At 40.3% G+C, this 14,411-nt stretch overlaps 1 protein-coding gene across 1 annotated transcript in view; it reads left to right on the top strand.

The window, feature by feature from the left end:
• Positions 1-14,411, top strand: part of LOC146860906 (mucin-5B-like) — an 814,361-nt gene that overhangs the window by 189,538 nt on the left and 610,412 nt on the right. The gene's annotated exons all lie outside the window — the stretch shown is intronic.

A 14,411-nucleotide genomic window follows, 5' to 3' on the forward strand; every position in this document is an offset into this window, starting at 1 on the left:
CTATGCGTGTCCCACGCTGCGGGATATCAGAGAACTTTTGAGAGCAATGAAAGTAGGCCCCACCCCCTGGGAACAAGAGACTGCACCTTCCCCTCCTGGCACATTGGAAGATGGGGAAATGAGTTACCTGGTCTTTTAAAGGTCTGATGGGGTAGTACTCTCCCACAAAGACCTACAAGGTAAGCTGCGTTGCAGGATAGCAGAGAGCTTTTGAGTGTGATTGAAGGATTCCCAACCCTCTGGGAATGAGAGAATATACCTCTGACTCCTGGCACGTTGGAAGATGAGGGAATCAGCCCCCTAGTTTTTTGAAAGTCCAATGTGGTAGTGCACCCCCAAGAAGGTTTCCAATGTAACCTGTGTTGCGGGATTACCGAGCACTTTAGAGTGCAATGGAAGGAGGCCCCGCCCCCTGGGAACAAGAGACTGCACCTGTGCCTCCTGGCATGTTGGAAGGTGGGGGGAGGAGTCCTCTGTTCATTTGAAGGTCCAATTAGGTAGTGCACCCTCAAGAAGGCTTCCAATATAACCCCTGTTTAAGTTTAGCAATCCGATTCACAATGGAATTCTAGACACCACAAGAGGGTATTAAGTTCAACAAGGTCAAGATGGAATAAGAGGGCAACTAATCGTCCTTCAATCATTCTTAGCATTTGGATTTGACAGACAGAATCTAGACTCATTTAATTGTATTTTCACAACATTATGGGCCTCATGTAAAGTGTGGGGGATGAGATACTTAGTCACAAACATTCTTGATTTAGTCTCCGCCGATTTATAAGTGCAGCAGTCTATAATGCACTAATAATATAGTAGATGGGGTATTCACCATGTTTGTGACAGAAAATCCCATCGGCCAAACTCTAAATAATGCCCTGTATCTATGACACTCAACATCCTTGTTGGGCCTGACAATTTTTGCAGCATTTTGCAGGGATGTTTGCCTTCTATTGCTGGATCCGGTTATGTTAGCATTGAGATTCTGCTCTTGTTTCCTGTGAACCAGTGGTAAAGTGGCTGTGCTCTCCCCAAAACATGGTACAGTTGGCAATTACCTGATTGGAACATTTAATTTACTTGTAAGTCCCTAATAAATGATAGTACATGTACCCAGGGCCTGTAAATTAAATGCTAGTAGAGAGCCTATAGCACTAATCGTGCCACACATTAAAAGTAGCCTCATAAACATGTCACAGGCTAGCCACTGCAGCCTGTAGAGCAGTTTTAAAATTGCCATGTTGACCTGGCAAAATAAACCTTTGCCAGGCCAAAACCTTCCTTTTTCATGCATTTTAGTCACTCTTAAGTTTGGCCCTTAAGGCTCATAGGTCAGAATGCATCGTATTTAAAATGTAGGGCATGTGCACTTAAGGTTTACATGTTCTGGAAGTGAAAAAGTTCTACAGTCATTTTTATTATTGTAAGGCCTATCTCTCCAATTAACTAACACTAAGTTACCTTATTACATTTAATCAGCGATAAATTTGGATTGGGAGCAGATAGAGATGCCATTTACTCTTAAATGAATTGTAATTTAAAACCATTTGTAATGATTAAGAAGAATTTTGAGTCACAATTCTGAGAATGCCACTTTTAGAAAGGACCTGAACTGGCAGTTCAGGCTGCACTGTCCCCTTTGGGAACAGGGTCAAGACTCATTAACATATGGTTGGGTCCAACTTGGGGTGGCAAGGTGAGCAAAACAATGGTGAATTAAACCAGATCTGTGACTTTGGGTGAATGTTTGATTTGTTCAGCATTCCATCCATCGTCTGTACTTTTTCCTTTTAGAAAGTTGGCATTTTTTTGTTTCAATCATTTGTGTAGTCTACCAGTGTCCTAAATCACATGATTGTGAATGGCTCCGCTGTTGGGAATTTTACATATCTCAAAGACAGTAACACAAAGAGGGCTTAGAAGTGGACAGGTTGGACCATAAATGCAGGATGACTGGGAGTGACTCTTCCCAGCCCCACTTACATTTCAAAAGACTCTACATCATCACACACACAGGATTATAGCACCAGGCCTGCCTTCCCTTTGTCACCCACAGACAGTTTGGAACCTTGACACGGGGAATGAGGAAGAACTTTCCAGAACCAGTTGTGAAGGTAGTTTATAGAATCTCCCCACATCAAAGGTTGGCACCAAGTATAAATATTGTACCTCCAGAGCCACTCATCAGAACACTCCTGGACCCATTGGCATTATGGAAAAAGGAGTGTCCTGCTGCCAGAGAACTGCCCTGCTGCTTGAGGAATGAATTGCTATCTGAGATGGAAGATTGAACGTGCTTACCTTCATCTAAATCTAACCTGATTGATTCAAGTGTCAGTTGTCTGAGCACCTTTTTGAGCTACAGGGGCATAACAGGTTCCAGATGTCTCCCTGCCACTTCCCAGCTGTCCTACCGCAACTGGAACTGCAACTGGACCTGTCTGAGCTCTCCTGGCGACTGCTGGAGTGAATTCCAGAAAAGGTAAAATGCTGAAGCTTGGGGTCCTCATGACTGCAAACCAGCCCCTTTGCACTTAGGCTGTGCCACCCCTGATGTCCCCCATCACAAAGCTCCAATGAAGACCTTCTCTTGACCCTATAGCGACCACCAGTGATGCACAGTAATGGAAGATCTGCACCAACACTACAACAAAGAACGACCGGCTGTGACTGCCAATGCAAAGATCCATCAATACCCATTAGTGATGGCCGACCATTTTTTTTGTGCTACAGTGATGACAGCCCGCTCTGCGCAGCCTGTTCTTCACGCTACTGTGATGACCATGCGTGATGCTCTCCGCTCTCCTCATGGCCTCCTTCACCATGAATAGAATACTTTTCCCCAGATTTTGAGAGGGTAACTCTTTCAGTGGGACTAGCCTGGTTCCTGTATCTGACCCACACTCCATGACGGTTGACCTGAACTTGTGACTTTCCCTTAGTCAACCAGATGACTGTGAGTGGCATTTTGTGCTTTTAGGCACTATATTTCCTGAAAATCAAAAAATTGAATATCTCCAGTTCTATTGAGTAGATCTTTGTCATTCTGGTATCATTTTATTTTTAAACATGCACTCTATTATTCCAAATGAGTTTGGGATTTCTCTTTTGTTGAGGTTTCACTTTATTACTGTTTGCATGATGCATAAATACTTCACGCAAAGCATCTAATTTAAGCTTGACGGCTCTGTGTCAAGCTACCAGAGGGTTAAGCACAGGTTCATTTACTGCCTTTTTTTGGTTCACCCTAACAATGATTGAGGTTGTTGCCTGAGTGGTTCTTTCACCCCTATCAACCTATAACCCCAATGTCTTACAATCCCCATGATTAATCTTTCAGCATAACACATTTATCCCTGATTGGCAAAGTAGACTTAAAGTATAATTTAATGTATGCATCACATCTAAAGATCTTCAATAGGCTGCACCTATCCTGCATCACCATATCTCTTAATATACTTATCTCAAAAGAGAGAACATCATCAAGGTGAACTGAGCCTGATTATCTTCCTTATTATTTACTTATTTTGCTATGTCTTGTCTTCTTTCTCTCCTCTCACTCCTTCTGTTCGAGTTTTTACCGCATAATTTAGCACAGAAATGAGCTATCTGAAATAACAAGACACTCGTCTGAAAATGCAGGAACTGAGTCAGGAGTGACACTATTTATTGAAATAATTTTAATGTCAAATTACGTCATTAATCAAAAATAACACCATGCATTCTAGCAAGTAACAAGTGTCAAAGAGACACATCGCAGGTCATGAGCAATAACATACAATCTAGTAAGTTTAAAATCACAGCAATCCAAAGAAAAGAAGAGAGAGATCGAGAGAGAAAATGAACATCAAAGTACAATGAAGCATTACAACCTCAATCAAGAGCTAAATCAATCGGTTAACCGGAAGCATCATTGTCGTGAAAAAATACATTGCCTGGGGTGGTCAACGAATGGGCAGGTAAGTGGGCTTTATATGCACTTTTAATGAGGAACCATTGACAACAAGATCTAACAGTAGCAGGTGTTTGACCGCAGAACATAACAAAAAGTTGCATATTTTTTCAAAAACTATTTGCGTCACTTCCCGGAAGCTTTAAGGCGGAAGCTCCTTACAAGGCTATTGATCATTTTAAGCCCTGTCGCTATCCTAGTTTCCAAAGCTGTGGAAAGTTTAAGTTGGGCCCCACTCCTACTCTTAGCCCATCTTGTTTTTCTAGATGGCAGATGCATTGTGTTATTGCTACATCATCTTTTTGTTCAGAAAGATGTATAAGCAGAGGGCAGGGGCTCGGAGACTTGTTCATCAGACAGAGAGTGACCTGACATTATTGGCCTTCATAGAAGAGATACATATGAGGTTACAGGAGGGCTGGGGCCTACTGCCCCTGTAAACACTCAAGGCAGTGTGGACAATTTTATCACAACCCTGTCTATGGGCTGGCAGGGACAATTGAGACTCTCATGCTTTAGATGTGGAAAGAATGGCCTTGGGGCACTATATGGTAAAACTAGACCTCGCTTCATTACCTCCTCTTGTTCAATCTTGAACAAAGCTCTTACAGCATACTTTGCAGGACCTCTTCCTATTTGGGGTATCAAAATGGTGTCATTCACAATAGAACATTGGTGCATTGGAACATTGGCTCTCCTGTGGCTTCCTTAAATCTATATACTCTCCTTTATGTATGTCAACTATGGATATATCTGGTGTCAGTGTATGTAATGGTGGATCTATATTTAAATCCTATGTCAGTTGGTAACAACTAGTAGTGAATTTGGGGCTATTGACCTGGCTCTTGGTAATGATAGTGGGCTGCAGTAAGTGTTGTTCTGGCGTTGTGAGCTCTCAACTTCTAGCAGTACTAAATTATTCCCATTCATTGTTCTATCCTTCTTGTGTATAGGCTTTCTGAATATTCCCTATTCGTACATAATACATCCCTACTAATTTACTAACAGTATTTTTAGCACAATGACACTGTATGGCACAACAGAGGAGCAAGAGCACACCGAAAACCAGTAAATCATTTTTTAGAATGGCAGACAGCACCAAGGCATCCAGTCAAAGTTCAACCAATCAGGTGTTGTGTCTGCTATGGCTCCTCCTTCAGCAATAATTTTCTTTTCTATGTTGTTCAAGTCCTTGATGACCTTGGTGATGGATCCTTTTTCTTCATCGTTGGCAGGCACTTAATGTGCAGCACGACCCCCCTTTCCGGAGGCATACCCTCCTCTTTGTGTTTCGAAGCCAGGGAGCATTCGCCTTGATCTGGATTATCATAATGATCATAATGATGGTTTTGAAAAAAAGAGCTAGACCTTGTTGAATCAGCGGAACTTCTGGGGAATGTCTTTGAAGGCTGTCCACCCAAAGTATTCAGCATACCGCTGATGTTGGTGGAGCAAGGTGACAGAGTCAGTCATCGGATAGGCAAGGGAGTGGGAGATATTGGCTGTAGGAACGACCAGGGAGAGTTTGTACATTGTTCTAGTGAGCACAGGCTGCTCCATTGAGGAGGCAGTTGGAGATAGAGACGTTCTCCACAAGCCCAGTAGAAATCCATTAGGCTGGAGGTGCCATATTGCATGTCCAAATTATAGAAGTTGCTGTTGCATCCAGAGTTGTGCCCAACAGGTATCGTGCCATTTCCAAGAAAACAGAAAAGAGGTGACTTTAGTTTGAAAGCTTTTTTAGGTTTGGACATTTTCTCCCCACCCCAAGTGTACCTTCCAGTCTATCCCATCTACATGTGTGCAAATAGACATAGAGTAGTTCTGTATTGGCATGGGCAACGTAAAGGTGTGCGGTAAAGAGCCATTAGAGTCTGAGGGTGATCATGTTATCATAAACTCATTCTTCCTAACAAAAGTTGCACTAAAGTCGATATCAAGAACTCCTATCTTAAGCATCTTTGTTACCTCCCACTCTTTTCTGGAATTGACAGTGATAACCTCGTACATTATTGGGGTGTGGTCCTATACTTTTGTATTTACGAACCCTTCAGAGATATTGGCCTCAATAATCTGAACTTGCCCCTGTATTCTGTAGAACAACAGGTGTAGGAGAAATTTTACAGTTTGTTGTTGTCCTTTTCTGGGAAAAATCAGTCTATCTGCGCCTACTGCATGGGGAATGTATGAGCACACATAACAGTATTCATTAGTTTTCTGCCTTCCTACTATTGCCATCTGGCTTTACCACATATTGACCTGGAGAGAATCATGGACACTATGCTGCCGGACCAATGGAGCATCCCTACAAAGATGGCACGACTTAGAGGGACACATAACATAACATTGCTTTATTAAAGGTGTCACCACTACTGCTACAAGTGTCAGCAGCTGAAGGGTAAAAAAAGATATGGGATGCACAGTAGTGTAAACAACTTCAACCTTTTGAGGAATATAAGTCTTCTGAGCCAAGCAATAAGAAAGAAAAGCAAACCAGTTGAAACATTGTTGGTGCCACTCCGACAATAAGATAAAGAGATAAAATAAAGCAACATATCTTGTTCTAAGGATCTTATGTGCTGCTAGTGTCGCGGCTGTATCTGTAGACTACAAAATCAATCACATTCTTCTTCTCGGATAGTCAATGGGAACAAGTTGCCCTCCTCCTGTTCATTGTTCAGTGCTGAGGTGGTGCAGGGTTGGCCCTGATGTCGCTCTGATGTATCCATGTTCTTCAGCTGTTGATGAGGAGTCTGTGACTTTAAATGGTCCTTCAAATTTTAGTTTTTTTTCCACCGATGGAGACCTTCCGGACAAAGATCTGTGTTTCAGGAGGGATGAGTAGGAGTTCAATATCAATGTGTCCCTTCTTCTTCCGCTTTGATATCTGAGTAGAAAGAAACTTTGCAGCACTTGTTAACTTATGCAGATACTCGCAGCTTTCATAATTTCAGAAGAACTTTCAGTAGTTGTGGTACTGATACATTTATTGATTGTTCAGTGACAAGCATATGGGGCTTTAGGTGATGGTCAGAACTTGGAATATTTCTGAGTGAAAACAGGGTAATTGGTAGGCAATTAAGCCATTTTGTTTTCTTAATAAATTTTTTCTCAATTGTGGCACTTATCTTGCTTATTTTATTTTTAAGCAGACATTCAGGCATCGCTGGAATCGGCTGCTGCTTTAGTATCACAGTGGACACATGGTCCAGCTTTGACCCAAACGTGTGGGAAAATTTAGCTGGTCTAATTTTGTTGTACTCCCCTCTTTTTTTTAATGTTTACACCTAACCCGCCCATCATACTAAATATGTTGTATACTCCTCGCCAAACATTCTCTGTCTATGACCCATGGCTAGGTGTGAAACAGTAGTTGTGCAATTGTGCAGGCATAATATTCAGCAATAAAAAATTCAAATGCACTGGTGCAACTCCTAACCAGACATGAGGAGGTGGAAACGTGAACATTGAGCATATGTATGCAAACACCACTGAAACAGGAAACCTAGTACACTGCTTAGAGACGAAGGGAAGAGACCAGAAATAATAATGTCTTCAGTGTGCAAAACTTCGAAACATCAATTAACTACGAAAGCGAAAGAAGAACCAAAACATTGAACTATAATTGCTCCCAAGAGATAGGCACATCTTAAGAGTCTCTGTCTCATTAACACAATTGGGAAACAAAAACTCATAGTGGTCGAACTGCAAAATATTTGCAACCACCCCTAAAATATGCACCTATAATCCAAAAGGTATTCTTAAATCTACACAAATTGTATTCTGAAAATATTGCAATACTGAGCATTGCTACTTAATGCATATTGTCCTTCTACATGGAAATACACATTATATTAGCATGTATTATTTATTCTTTGTATTTCCTAGCACAGGGGTATGTGTGAAGTAAGTCGGTGTGGTTGCTATCTTTGGTAATCTATTCCTACGGATCTCTTGTCGCTGTACCATGTTTCGTATGCTGCACAGGGCTGAACAAATCCCCAAACTATTCCTTCCCTCCTGCCACACAGCTGCACTCATTTTGCCCCTGTGTTAGGAAGGCCTCTAATGTGTCACAATTTAGAACAACAGTAAATTAATAAAGAGATGTCCCCATCACGTCCCTTTGACAAGATCCTGACCTGCCGTATTTTGCCACCCTTTGTGATCATAGACTGCAAAATGTGCCACTGTAGGACATGTGCATATTTATATATCCATGTACACTTAACTGCCTTTATTTTAAGCAGTGGTGATGCCGGTGGTATTTCATGTGGTGGCATCATCTTTTATTTCACTTTCCTGCTTCTGCCAAAAACCCCACAAGTTCCTTCACTACCACATTTATTTCGTACTCTAACCTGTCATTTATTCTGGCACTCGTCGAAGATTGCAGAGTGGACCCTATACCTGAATTGTAGCAAGGTCTAATTCACGCACTTAAGATGAGGGAGGTCTGTAAGTAAAGTCCTGATGTGCTGCGCCAGCAGGCTGAATGCTCTTATTCACAAAACTAGCCCATACAGAATCCAGCACAGTGCTTTGAACTGAAGCCAGGCAAAGAGGTGGTCAGGTAGGAGGGTGTCTGTAGAACAGTGGGCATACGGAAGGAAAGCATATATATATATATAATATATATATATATATATATATATATATATATATATATATATATATATATATATATATATATATATATATATATATATATATATATATACATAAACATTTATTTTATTAATGCGAAAATATGAGAAGCTAGCCAGGTAGCCTTTCACAAAGCTATTTATTTTGTCTATCAGCTTTTAACATGTTTAACTCTAGGTCTGCAGAAGCTGAAGATTTCTAATACTTTCAGCACTGAACCTCCCTGACCAGTCACCAGACGTGAACGGACGAACACTTGCAGGAGTTCTGACCCTTTCAGAACCCGTAAGAGCGGAGAGACACACAACAGGATTCCCCTTTTCCTACTTGTACTAATTAAATAGGAGCATGACTCTTTGCATCAGTAACCAAATAAGATACACTGGCAGGTCCTGGGCACATGAGAGATCTGGCTTTTCCTGCCCAAGCTACTCACATGACATGCCCCACGGATGGACGTGAGACAAGCGATCCCTATCTTGTTAGGCAGGCGATGTGAAGAAAAATACACAATATTAAAACTGTGCAAGGGATTGCCAAAAATCACAATCTCAAACATCGAATTTGTACAACAAATCCTGGCTCAGTGCCTGCTCATGTGGTTTATTTTAAAAGAAAGTGTTTTGTTGTGGCAAGACACTAGTCAGCAAAGAACGGCGGCTTAGGCAGCACTACACCTGCAAGCCCTTAACCAACCACAACCCAGACACTACACTGAGGCAAGGCATAAAGCAAAAAACTCTTTGACTTACCTGTGCGTGTCCGGTGGTTCAGTCAGGAAGAGTCAGCAAGGGGCAAACTCCGGCCGCAGGACACCTTCCTTACAGACTGGAAAATCTTATGCACGTCCTTTCCCTGGTTGCCAAATGTTTGAGTGTGGTTTTTACCACATAATTTAGCAAAGAAATGCAATATCAGAAATAACAAAACTCACATGTGAAAATGCAACAATTGAGTTAGGAGTGACACTTTTATTCAAACAATTAAGACAATAAGGGCCACATGTACCTTTTCCCTAGTGAATAATGGTCTTCTTCTCCCTTGGATTGAGTTGGCCTCGGACTTCGGCCTTTCTGGGTGGACATTAGCATTTCTTTAGCGCGGGGACACACCGTTTTGAGTGTAACCAGGCGCTCTATAAGTGGTTTTATTATTATTATGTATCAAGCCTTTTTCCCGTTTGCAAATTGGCAGATTCTCAAAATCTGCCTTTTTGCAAATGGGGAAAAGCCTTTAGGGATATATCATCCAAAAATGCCATCGCAAAATAGAGAATCCCAAAATTTGGGATTTCTCTATTTTGCGAATGCAATTAAGGAATTGCAAATTGCGATTCCTTAAATGTAATTCTGGAAGCACCAGAAATTTTCTATTTGGCCGTCAGGAATTGCAAATTACCACCAACTTCAAGTTGGTGGTAATTTGCGATTTTCTTTAAAAAAGCACTTTTTTAATTTTTTAAAAGTGCCATATGTTACACATACATGCCCTTTTGGCATGTATGTGCACAAAATGTGCACACATGCATATGTCCGGGGTGCAACAGGGTGTCCTTTTGGCACCCTTGCAACCTCGAAATTGCATTCTCAATTTGCGACTCTCTAATTGGTAATCGCAAATTGATAATGTCTTCCCATTCATTGCTATGGGCCTCCTAGCCCATAGGAATGAATGGGAAGGTATTCCGTATTTGCGAATCTCAGTTTGCGATTTGCAAATAAGGAATATGTAGGATTCGCAATTTTTTTAGCAAATCCGACATACATTGCATTTTGCGATTCTCTAATTGCGATTCGCTAAAAATTCCAATTTGAGAATCGCAAATTTCTTTTTTGATACATATGGCCCTAAATGTCAAAAACACGTAATTAAATAAAAATACCACCATGCAATCTAGCAAGTAACAAGTGTCAAAAACATGCAATCTTGTAAGTTTAAAATCACAGCAATCCAAAAAAAAGGAGAGATAGAAAATGAACATCAAAGTACAATGAAGCATTACAACCTCAATCAAAAGTTAAATCAATCGGTTATCCGGGAGCACCATCATCGTGAAAAAATACACTGCATGAGGTGGTCAATGAATGGGCAGATAGGTTGCCCTTTTTGATAGTTTTAATGAGGAACCGTTGACTGCAAGATCTAACTTTATCAGGTGTTTCACCGCAGAACATAACAAAAAGTTGCATATTTTATCAAAAACAGTTTGAGTCACTTCTCAGAAGCTTTAAGGCGGAAGCTCCTTATAAGGCTATTGTTTGTTTTAAGCCCTGTCGCCATCGGAGTTTCCAAAGCTGCAGAAAGTCCCAGTTGGCCCCCACTCCTTCTCTTAGCCCATCTTGTTCTTCTAGATGACAGATGCATCCTGTTATTGCTACATCATCTTGATGTTCAGAAAGATGTACACACAGAGGGGCCCAGAGACTTGTTCATCAGTGATCTGATTTTATTGGCTTTCATAGGAGAGATACATCTGAGGCACTATTTGGTAAAACTAGACCCTGCTTCACTCCTCATCCAACAAGACATATTATATTACAGGAGATTAATCACATTTGAATTCTCACCATGATTTGCCTCTTCTCATGCTCAAGAATTGGTGAAATGAGGTTGGATGAGAAAGGGTGTCCAATTGCTGGGAATTTTCTCTTTCTCGTTTTATTTGTAATTAGGGCTACCGGTTTTCTGTTTAAATGGTTTGTACATATAAATACAGACGTATTTATATTTAAAAATAGGAAAATACTAGCACATTTTGCAGCGCTGCCCTGCTCCAGCAGAGAGTTTCAAAACAAGATGGTATGGTAATTGCTCAAAGAGTAATTTTCGCCTCTGTTATCAGTATTTATGGGGTGAGAAGAAGCCATTCAAGATAATGAGTCTTTTAGTATAGTCGAGTGCAGCTTCTAATTGATGGATGTTCTCGCAAAAAACCAGACTTAATTTTGCACATTTCCACTTGAAAACACCTATTTTACCTTCAAATATCGTAATAGAAAGCTCATAAGCCACGCTAAAGATAGAGTCATCTTAAACATGAAATAGCCATTTCTCAACTATGTTTTAATAATCAAAAACACATTGCATCACACGTACACACACCCACGTACACACACATATGTTTGGGGATTTTCTGTGTTAAAGAATCAGACAAGCAAATTATTACTAATGGGCTTCAGTCACTACAAAAAAGGCAGAATAAAGTCTGAACCTAAGCGCTTTCAAATATACTTTGTCAGACAGAGAGAGATACTTCTGATTGATGCAGAACAAAGGGGCATATGTATCAAGCGAATTTTTAATTGCAAACGCTGCGATTCGCAAAATACAGCATTTGCGATTAAAAATTCGCAAAACGGGATGTATTTGGCAAATTCCCAACGCAAAATTAAGGAATTGCTAATTTAGCGATTTCTTAATTTTGCATAAGCATTTAAGAAATCGCAAATTGCGATTTCTTAAATGACATGTAAAAAGCACCCAAGTTGTGCGAATTATCCTTAAGAAATCGCAAATTACCACCAACTTCCAGTTGGTGGTAATTTGCGATTTCCTTTCAAAAAGCACTTTTTTTAATTTTACAAAGTGCCACGTGGCGCTCATACATGCCCTTAGGGCATGTATGTGCGCCATATGCACACACATGCTAATTTCAGGGGTGCATCAGGGTGTCATCATGACACCCTTGCACCTTTGAAATTATTCTCAAATAGCGATTAGCAAATTGCGATTCGCTATTTGAGAATTACTTCCCATTCATTCCTATGGGTCTCCTGGCCCTTAGAAATGAATGGGCAGGTATTCCTTAATTGCGATTTCGCAATTTGCTAATCGCAATTGAGGAATTTTAAGAAATCGCAAAAAGTTTGCAATTTTTTAAATACATCCCGTTTTGCAATTCTCAAATAGCGATTCTTTAAAAATCGCTATTTGAGAATCGCAAATGGTGATGTTGATACATATGCCCTAAAGAGGCTAAAATTTTACTTTTGCAAAGCACATGAAATGCCCAAAGGAGAGGCAGATCACTTGAACCTATTTAGTTCCAATTCTAAAAGGTACAATATCATCCAAAAACAGTGTCGTTCAGGCCCAAGCGTTAAGAGATTTGAAAACCATTGAATACCACTATACCAGGCTGATCTGATATTGCTACCAGAGCGGATTCTGGTCAGTTTTGATGGGCAGTTGCCTGATCTTCTGGACTTAGAGGTAAGGAACTGATAAGAAAATATAGTAAGCACAGCTGGACTAATGCAATATTGACATTTTGGGTGCAAAAACTGACTATACTGCTTATAAAGGCAAACACTGCTCACGATATGCACCCTGGATATTTATCCTTCTCTTTGACACCTGCTTTTGTTCCTCCTAAATTATGATGTTGAACTATTCAGCATCTTTGGATTATTTTGCGACCCTGCCTCCCACATCCCAGCTTCTCCTCAAAGACTGTGGAATCTCAAACTGGTAGACAGCATTACAATAAAGGCTTCAAGTGCTTTGCACTTAAAACAAAACGTTCATATTTTAGGAGAGAAACCACTAGTATAGTATAGTTTATTAGACTTAATTTAATTCAAAATGCTAAAACGTTATTTGCCTAAAATAATTAGATGGAAACAGCAGTGATTTCAATAGTGAATCTAAATCACCTCAGAGGATGGCAATACAGCCAAACAGCAAGAGTCCTTATGATTGTGCTGAGATAAGACTTACTGCTAAATTAGATTAGAGTCCCTAGTCCATTTGTACCTAATACTTTGAATTGCTGTTAATGTGGAGGCTTGCTTGAATCCTAAAACAACCTCTCAATCTCTGAGATACCAGTCTAACTAGGATCATTTTCATGTCAAGTAAACAATTGAAAATTACCTGATGTGTTTCTCACTGTTCCTTTTGTTTTGGAATTTTGGGTTCTTATATTCTACTGTGAACAGGGTTCAGTCAAACCTGTACTGTTAAAAATGTGTTTTTTTATTCTCTTAGTGCATCCCTTGTCCCTGTGTGTCTGTCCAGAATTGCTGTCAGGATCTTAAGCTGACAATGGCAAAAACTAAAATATTAATAACCACGGAATTATTAGGAAACAGTAAAGTGCAAGCCACACTCACAGTGCAATCAGTGTCAGGTAGGGAATGGAAAATCCCGATATTTTTCCCAATTCAAAAACGATAACATGCAGTTTAGAAAGCAGTGCTGGGCACAGACAGACATGCTTTTTCAGTCAGCATATTACTCTTGTCTAGTGCATAATTTGAATCGAGGTGCTTCCAGGTGTTTATAGTGGGGCACAATTGGGTTGTTGCTGAAGGCAGTGTAAGTTTCTTTCATTGGGGCAGTATGGTGTTCAGTGTGGTAGAGGATGTGGCACTCTGTGCCGATGACAGAAACTGCAAGGCCCTGAGACAAATGGCTTTTGATAGCACTTTTAGGCGTATTTGGGACATTCTGAGAATGGCAAAGTTTTCAGATTAATGTATTGTGTTGACCATTAACAAATGAGTGTATGTGTGCATTGTTAATTTAATAAATGTGGAAAAATATTAGCTGCAGCGTCGTCTTTTCCATGTGGCAAAAATAAATGTGGATAAATACAGGTAAAATGCCCAAAAAACTAAATATGGTTAAATACAGACGGAAATAGCAAAAGAATAAATACCATAAAACCGGGAGCTCTATTTATAATGAACTCAAGATTACATCTTTCCTTGACTAATTATATTAGGCTAGTAAAATGACCCAGCAGTTGGTCAGATGTGTCTCGACTAGCTTCAAAGAAGAAGCTTTGCAACATTGACGGTGAGGTTACCAA

This window comes from Triturus cristatus, chromosome 3_1 (genome assembly GCF_964204655.1).
Source record: "Triturus cristatus chromosome 3_1, aTriCri1.1, whole genome shotgun sequence".
Classification (NCBI taxonomy): Eukaryota; Metazoa; Chordata; class Amphibia; order Caudata; family Salamandridae; genus Triturus; species Triturus cristatus.